The sequence below is a fragment of the Chrysochloris asiatica genome, unplaced genomic scaffold (assembly GCF_000296735.1).
Source record: "Chrysochloris asiatica unplaced genomic scaffold, ChrAsi1.0 scaffold00459, whole genome shotgun sequence".
NCBI classification, from domain to species: domain Eukaryota; kingdom Metazoa; phylum Chordata; class Mammalia; order Afrosoricida; family Chrysochloridae; genus Chrysochloris; species Chrysochloris asiatica.
In genome coordinates this window covers 652,245-659,366 of record NW_006408977.1, presented here as the reverse complement: position 1 = coordinate 659,366, position 7,122 = coordinate 652,245, and the positions used below count along the sequence as shown (strand labels likewise).

At 39.2% G+C, this 7,122-nt stretch overlaps 1 pseudogene; it reads right to left on the bottom strand.

Moving 5' to 3' along the window:
* Nucleotides 1-2,286: 2,286 nt before the first annotated feature.
* Nucleotides 2,287-7,122, bottom strand: part of LOC102834553 — a 40,126-nt pseudogene continuing 35,290 nt past the window's right edge.

The window sequence follows — 7,122 nt, the reverse complement described above, 5'->3', positions numbered from 1 at the left end:
CTCTCTGTGCATGCATATTTTGGACTAATCTGCCATGTATAGAGCTTTCAGTATATGAACTCGTTGGACACATCTACCATGTAGCTAGAACACTGTATATGGAAACGTTGCTCTACCCTCTCAGTATATGGATACGTTGAACACATCTGCCATGTACCTACTACCCTGAAAATGGACATGTTGAACTACTCTGCCATGTGTCTAGCTCTCAGAATTATGGACACGTTGGACACATCTGCCATATATCTAGAACCCTGTATATGGAAATGTTGCACTATTCTGAAATGTAGCTAACGCTCTGTATATAGACAAGTTGGACTCATCTGCCTTGTAGCTATAACTCTGTATATGGAAATATAGCTAGCGCTCTGTATATGGACATTTTGGACTCTTCTGCCATGTAGCTAGCTCTCTGTACATGGATATGTTAGACTGATCTGCTAAGTAGGTAGCTCTCTGTATATGAACATATTGGACTTGTCTGCCCTGTAGGTGGCTCTTAGTATCTGGACATGTTGGACACATCTGCCATGAAGCTAGAACTCTGTACATGGAAATGTTGCACTATCCTGCCATTAAGTTACATCACTACATATAGACAATTTGGACTCATCTGCCTTGTATCTAGAAATCTGTGTATGGAAATGTTACAATACCCTGCCAAGTAGCTAGCTCTCTGTATATGGACATGTTGGAAATGTCTGCAATGTAGCTAATTCTATGTACATGGATATGTTGAACTGATCTGCCAAGTATGTTTCTCTCTGTATATGAACATACTGGATTTGTTTTTTATTTAATTAGCTCTCAGTATATGGACAACTTGGACTCATCTGACTTGTATCTAGAACTCTGTATGTGGAAATGTTGCACTACTCTGCCATGTAGCTACCACTCTGAATCTGGACATTTTGGACTCGTCTGCCATGTATATGTTACACTGATCTGCAAAGTAGGTAGCTCTCAGTATATGAACATATTGGTCTTCTCTGTCTTGTAGCTAGCTCTCAGAATTTGGACATGTTGGACACATCTGCCATGTAGCTCGAACACTGTATATGGAAATGTTGCACTTCTCTGCCATGTAGCTTGCTCTCTGTATATAGACAAGTTGGACTCATCTGTATTGTAGCTAGAACTCTGTATAAGGAAATGTTTGGGTTTTTTTTTTGTTTTTTTTTTTTTTGAGAAATACAAGAACAGTAGGTCTCATGGTTTTACTTGACATAATAAAACTGTTAAATTGGTGCAAAACTACTTTTGTCTAATTGCTTGTAACTTTTTGGTCCAAATACATAAAATATGCAGTATATACAGCCTTTTTCTTTTTTGTAAATGCAATGCTTTAAAACACATTATAAAGCATCTTCGTAAAAATATTCTACAGGTAAAAGTACACAAGACTTAGGAAAACCCTACCCATACCACAGCTCACTAATGGAGTCATAATATGGAATTACCAATATTTCTGCTTACAGCTATTACAAATAATCCATGGAGAAACAAATAATAAAATTACTTTTTTTATATATCACTGTGTGGAAGTCTTAACTAAAACTTCAGGCACTGTCAACATTCTTTGAAGTGTCTTCCCAAACTTAGATACTGGGAGACAGGAATGAGAAATACTGCATTGACTATCTTTTTACAATATCAGTAATGGTTTAAATTGGCTTTTAACACTAATAAGTATTTTTCTTTATGAAAATTAAAACAACCTACATAACAATGGACAGACCCAACTACAGCAGGTACATTTCTTAGCAAACAGGACTGACATTCCAATAAATTTTATGGGACATGATTCCCAAAAACAAAGCACACATTGCCAGTCATTAACACTATTCAGTAGAGGTGTACAAACCCAAACCTCCAGGTGAAGTAAAAAATGAATTCATCTTCACTTATGGTTAATTCAAAAAATGCTTTATCAAAAAACAGAGTACCAGAAACTTTCCTGGCATTATATTTAGCTTTTTGATTAGACCTGCTAGATGTTTATATTTTAAGAAGTAGTATAGCTTTTTTTCCCAAGGTGGGAGGTTATAACTCCCACTAAAATTTAACAAACAAACAAACAAACAAAAAACCCTGAAACTTAAACTTCTTAAAACACTGACCTAGCAGCTAGCATCCATTTCCTTGACATCATTGTCTATTTCATAACTCAGGTTAACACAAATGGTCTTAAACACCTAAAAACATTCCAGGTTGTGAAGCTTAGAACTAAGGTGATAGACATGATCAAAGTTTTAGTTAAAAAAATCTAACAGTCACACCTTGTATTTAGTTCGATTTAGGGTAAATCTTTTCATAGAAAAAATTTTGTGTGAGGATGTAGAGGTCGCCATCTTTTTCTCGAACAGCATGGGCTCTGATAAACTGGAACTGCTCTAGTGCAAATTCATAGAACTCATTTTCCATTTTCCAAATGTCAGACCATTGCAGTTTTGCGATGGTTTGTTTAGTGGGGAGTTTCTTCTCTGTAGTTTTCCTAAGATGAGATTTCTTTCCTGTACATTAAAGTTCAGTAACACTCCTGAAGAAACGGGGCAAAGCTGCCTCCAACAACATGATAAAATCTTCAAGCTCTTCAGTAACTCCTACCAGAAAGTATTTGTTAATTAGGTTATACTTGGCTTGATCTATAGCCCACCTGCTTCCCACATTCCAGCATTCCAAGCTGTGGCCACAGAAGAATGGGATTTGAAGCCAGAGCTTCTCTGGAGCACAATCCGAACCACCTTCAGCTACACATTCATCAAAGGTCTTTTTATCTCCTTGCTTTCGTCTCCATAACCCTGGTCTATAGTCATCTCCAAATCTCAGAAAGTAATAGTAAGAAACGAGTCTCTCAATGGGATCCCTTATCACATTAATGTAAATTGACTTCTTTCTCACACCAAATTTTGCAAAATCCAAATACGAGACATGCCCATGATAAAACCCTGGCCTCTTCTTTCCATGAAGTTATATTCTTTACAAAGCGCACCTGATCTTGTAGTGACATCACTGGATTATTTTTGGTACATGGATATGTTGGACTGATCTACCAAGTAGGTAGATCTCTGTATATGAACATATTGGACTTCTCTGCCCTGTAGGTGGCTCTCAGTATATGGACACGTTGGACACATCTGCCATGTAGCTACTACCCTGAATATGGACATGTTGGACTACTCTGGCATGTAGCTAGCTCTCAGTATATGGACACGTTGGACACATCTGCCATGTTGCTAGAACTCTATATATGGAAATGTTACAGTATCCTTCCATGAAGTTAGATCTCTGTATATAGACAAGTTGGACTCATCTGCCTTGTAGCTTAAACACTGTGTAAGGAAATGTTGCACTACCCTGCCATGTAGCTAACTCTCTGCATATGGACATTTTGGACTCGTCTTCCACGTAGCTAGCTCTCTGTTCATGGATATGTTGGACTGATCTGCCAAGTAGGTAGCTCTTTGTATATGAACATATTGGACTTGTCTGTCATATAGCTAGCTCTCAGTATGTGGACACATTGGACACATCTGCCATATAGCTAGAACTCTGTATATGGAAGTGTTGCACTACTCTGCAAGTTAGCTAGCTATGTGTATATGGACATTTTGGACTCGACTGTCATGTAGCTAGCTCTCTGTACAAGGATATGTTGGACTGATCTGCCAAGTAGGTAGCACGCTGTATAGAAATATATATTGGACTACTCTGCCATGTAGCTAGAACTCTGAAAATGGACACGTTGGACACATCTGCCATATAGCTTGAACTCTGTATAAGGAAATGTAGCACTACACTGCCATGTACCTAGCTCTCTGTATATGGACATTTTGGACTCGTCTGCCATGTAGCTAGCTCTCTGTACATGGATATGTTACACTGACCTACGAAGTAGGTAGCTCTCTGTATATGAACAGATTGGATTTGTCTGCCATGTAGCTTGCTCTCAGTATATGGACATGTTGGACTCATCTGCAATGTACCAACTACCCTGTATATGGACATGTTAGACTAATCTGCCATGTAGCTAGCTCTCAGTGTATGGACACGTTGGACACATCTTCTATGTAGCTAGAACTCTATATATGGAAATGTTGCACTTCTCTGACATGGAGCTAGGTCTCTGTATATAGACAAGTTGGACTCATCTACCTTGTAGCTAGAACTCTGTACATGGAAAAGTTGCACTACCCTGCCATGTAACTAGCTCTCTATATATGGACATTTTGGATTTGTCTGCTATGTAGCTTTCTTTCTGTACATGGATATATTGGACTGATCTACAAAGAAATTAGCTGTCTGTGTATGAACATATTGGACTTGTCTGCCATGTAGCTAGCTCTCAGTATATAGACACGTTGGATACAACTGCCATTTAGCTAGAACTATGCATATGGCAATGTTGCACTACTCTGCCAGGTAGCTAGCTCTCTGTATATAGACAAGTTAGACTCACCTGCCCTGCAGCTATAAATCTGTATATGGAACTGTTGCACTACCCTGCCATGTAGCTAGCTTTCTGTATATGGACATTTTGTACACAAGTAGACATTTCTGTATATGGACATTTTGTACACAAGTAGACATTCGTCTACTTGTAGCTAGCTCTTTGTACATGGATATGTGGGAGTGATCTGCCAAGTAGGTAGCTCTCTGTATAAGAACATATTGGAATTGTCGGCCATGTAGCTAGTCCTCAGTATATGGACTCTTTGGACACATCTGCTATGTAGTTAGTACCCTGTATATGGACATGTTGGACTTCTCAGCCATGTTAGTAGCTCTCAGTATATAGACATGTTGGAAATATCTGCCATGTAGCAAGAACTCTGTATATGGAAAAGTTGCACTACTCTGCCATGTAGCTAGCTCTCTGTATATAGACAAGTTGGACTCATCTGCCTTGTAGATAGAACTTTGTATATGGAAATATTGCACTACCATGCCTTGTAGCTAGCTCTCTGTATATGGACATTTTTGACTCGTCTTTCATGTCCTGGCGCTCTGTACATCGATATGTTGACTCATCTGCCAAGGAGGTAGCTCTCTCTGTATATGAACATATTGGACTTGTCTGCTATTTAATTAGCTCTCAGTATATGGACACGTTGGACACATCTGCCATGTAGCTAGAACTCTGTATATGGAAATGTTGCACTATGAAGACATGTAGCTAGCTCTGTGTATATAGACAAATTGGACTCATCTGACTTGTAGCTAGAAATCTGTATATGGAAATGTTACACTACCCTGCCATGTAGCTAGCTCTCTGTACAAGGATATGTTGGACTGACCTGCCAAGTAGGTAGCTCTCTGTCTATGAACATATTGGATTTGTCTGCCATGTAGCTTGCTCTCAATATATGGACATGTTGGACTCATCTGCAATATACCTACTACCCTGTATATGGACATGTTGGACTACTCTGCCATATAGCTAGCTCTCTGTGTATGGACACGTTGGACATATCTTCCATGTAGCTAGAACACTGTATATGGAAATGTTGCACTACCCTGCCATGTAGCTAGCTCTCTCTATATTTACATTTTGGATCATCTGCCAGGTAGCTACCTCTCTGTACATGGATATGTTGGACTGATCTACAAAGGAGTTAGCTGTCTGTATATGAACATATTGGCCTTGTCTGCCATGCAGCTAGCTCTCAGTATATTGACACATTAGATACATCTGCCATGTAGCTAGATCTATGTATATGGAAATGTTGCACTACCCTGCCATGTAGGTCGCTCTCTGTATATGGATATTTTTTATGTATATAGACATGTTGGACTCATCTGCCTTGTAGCTAGCCCTCTTTATATAGACATGTTGGACTACTCTGCCATGTAGGTAGCTCTCAGTATATGGACAAATAGGAATCATCAGCCATGTAGCTAGAACTCTGTATATGGAAATGTTGCATTACGCTGCCATGTAGCTAGCTCTCTCTATATAGACTAGTTGGACTCATCTACCTTGTAGTTAGAACTCTGTATATGGAAATGTTGCACTACCCAGCCATGTAGCAAGCTCATTGTATATAGACAATTTGGACTCATCTGACTTGTAGCTAGAACTCTGTATATGAAAATGTTGCACTACACTGCCATATAGCTAGCTCTCTGTATATGGACATTTTGGACTCATCTGCCATGTAGCTAGTTCTTTGTACATGAATATGTTGGACTGATCTGCCAAATAGGCAACTTTCTGTTTATGAACATATTGGTCTTGTCTGCCATATAGCTAACTCTCTGTATATGGACATTTTGGACTCGTCTGCCGTGTAACTACCTCTCTGTACATGGATATGTTGGACTGACCTGACAAGTAGTTAGCTCTCTGTATATAAACATATTGGATTAGTCTGCCATGTATCTAGCTCTCAGTATATGAACATGTTGAACTCATCTGCCATGTAGCTAGTACCCTGTATATGGACATGTTAGACCGATCTGCCATGTAGGTAGCTCTCAGTATATGCACATGTTGTACACATCTTCCATGTAGCTAGAACTCTTTATATAGAAATTTTGCACTACTCTGCTACTTAGCTATCTCTCTATATATACACAAGTTTTTCTCATCTTCCTTGTAGCTAGAACTCTGTATATGGAAATGTTGCCCTACCCTGCTATGGGATAGTTCTCTGTATATGGACATTTAGTAATCGTCTGCTATGTAGCTAGCTCTGTGTACATTGATATTTTGGACTGATCTGCCATGTTGTTAGCTCTCAGAGTATGGACACGTTGGACACATCTGCCATGTAGCTACAACTCTGTATATGGAAATGTTGCACTACTCTGCATGTAGCCAGCTCTCTGTATATGTACATGTTGGACTAGTTTGCCATGTAGCTAGCTCTCTGTGGATGGATATTTTGAACTGAACTGCCATGTAGTTAGCTCTCAGTATGTGAACACGTTGTAAACATCTGCCATGTAGCTACAACTTTGTATCTGGAATTGTTGCACTACTCTGCCATGTAGCTAGCTCTCTGTATATGGACATTTTGGACTCGACTGCCATGTAGCTAGCTCTCTGTACATGGATATGTTGGACTGATCTGGCAAGTAGGTAGCTCTCTGTATATGAACATATAGGTATTGTCTGCC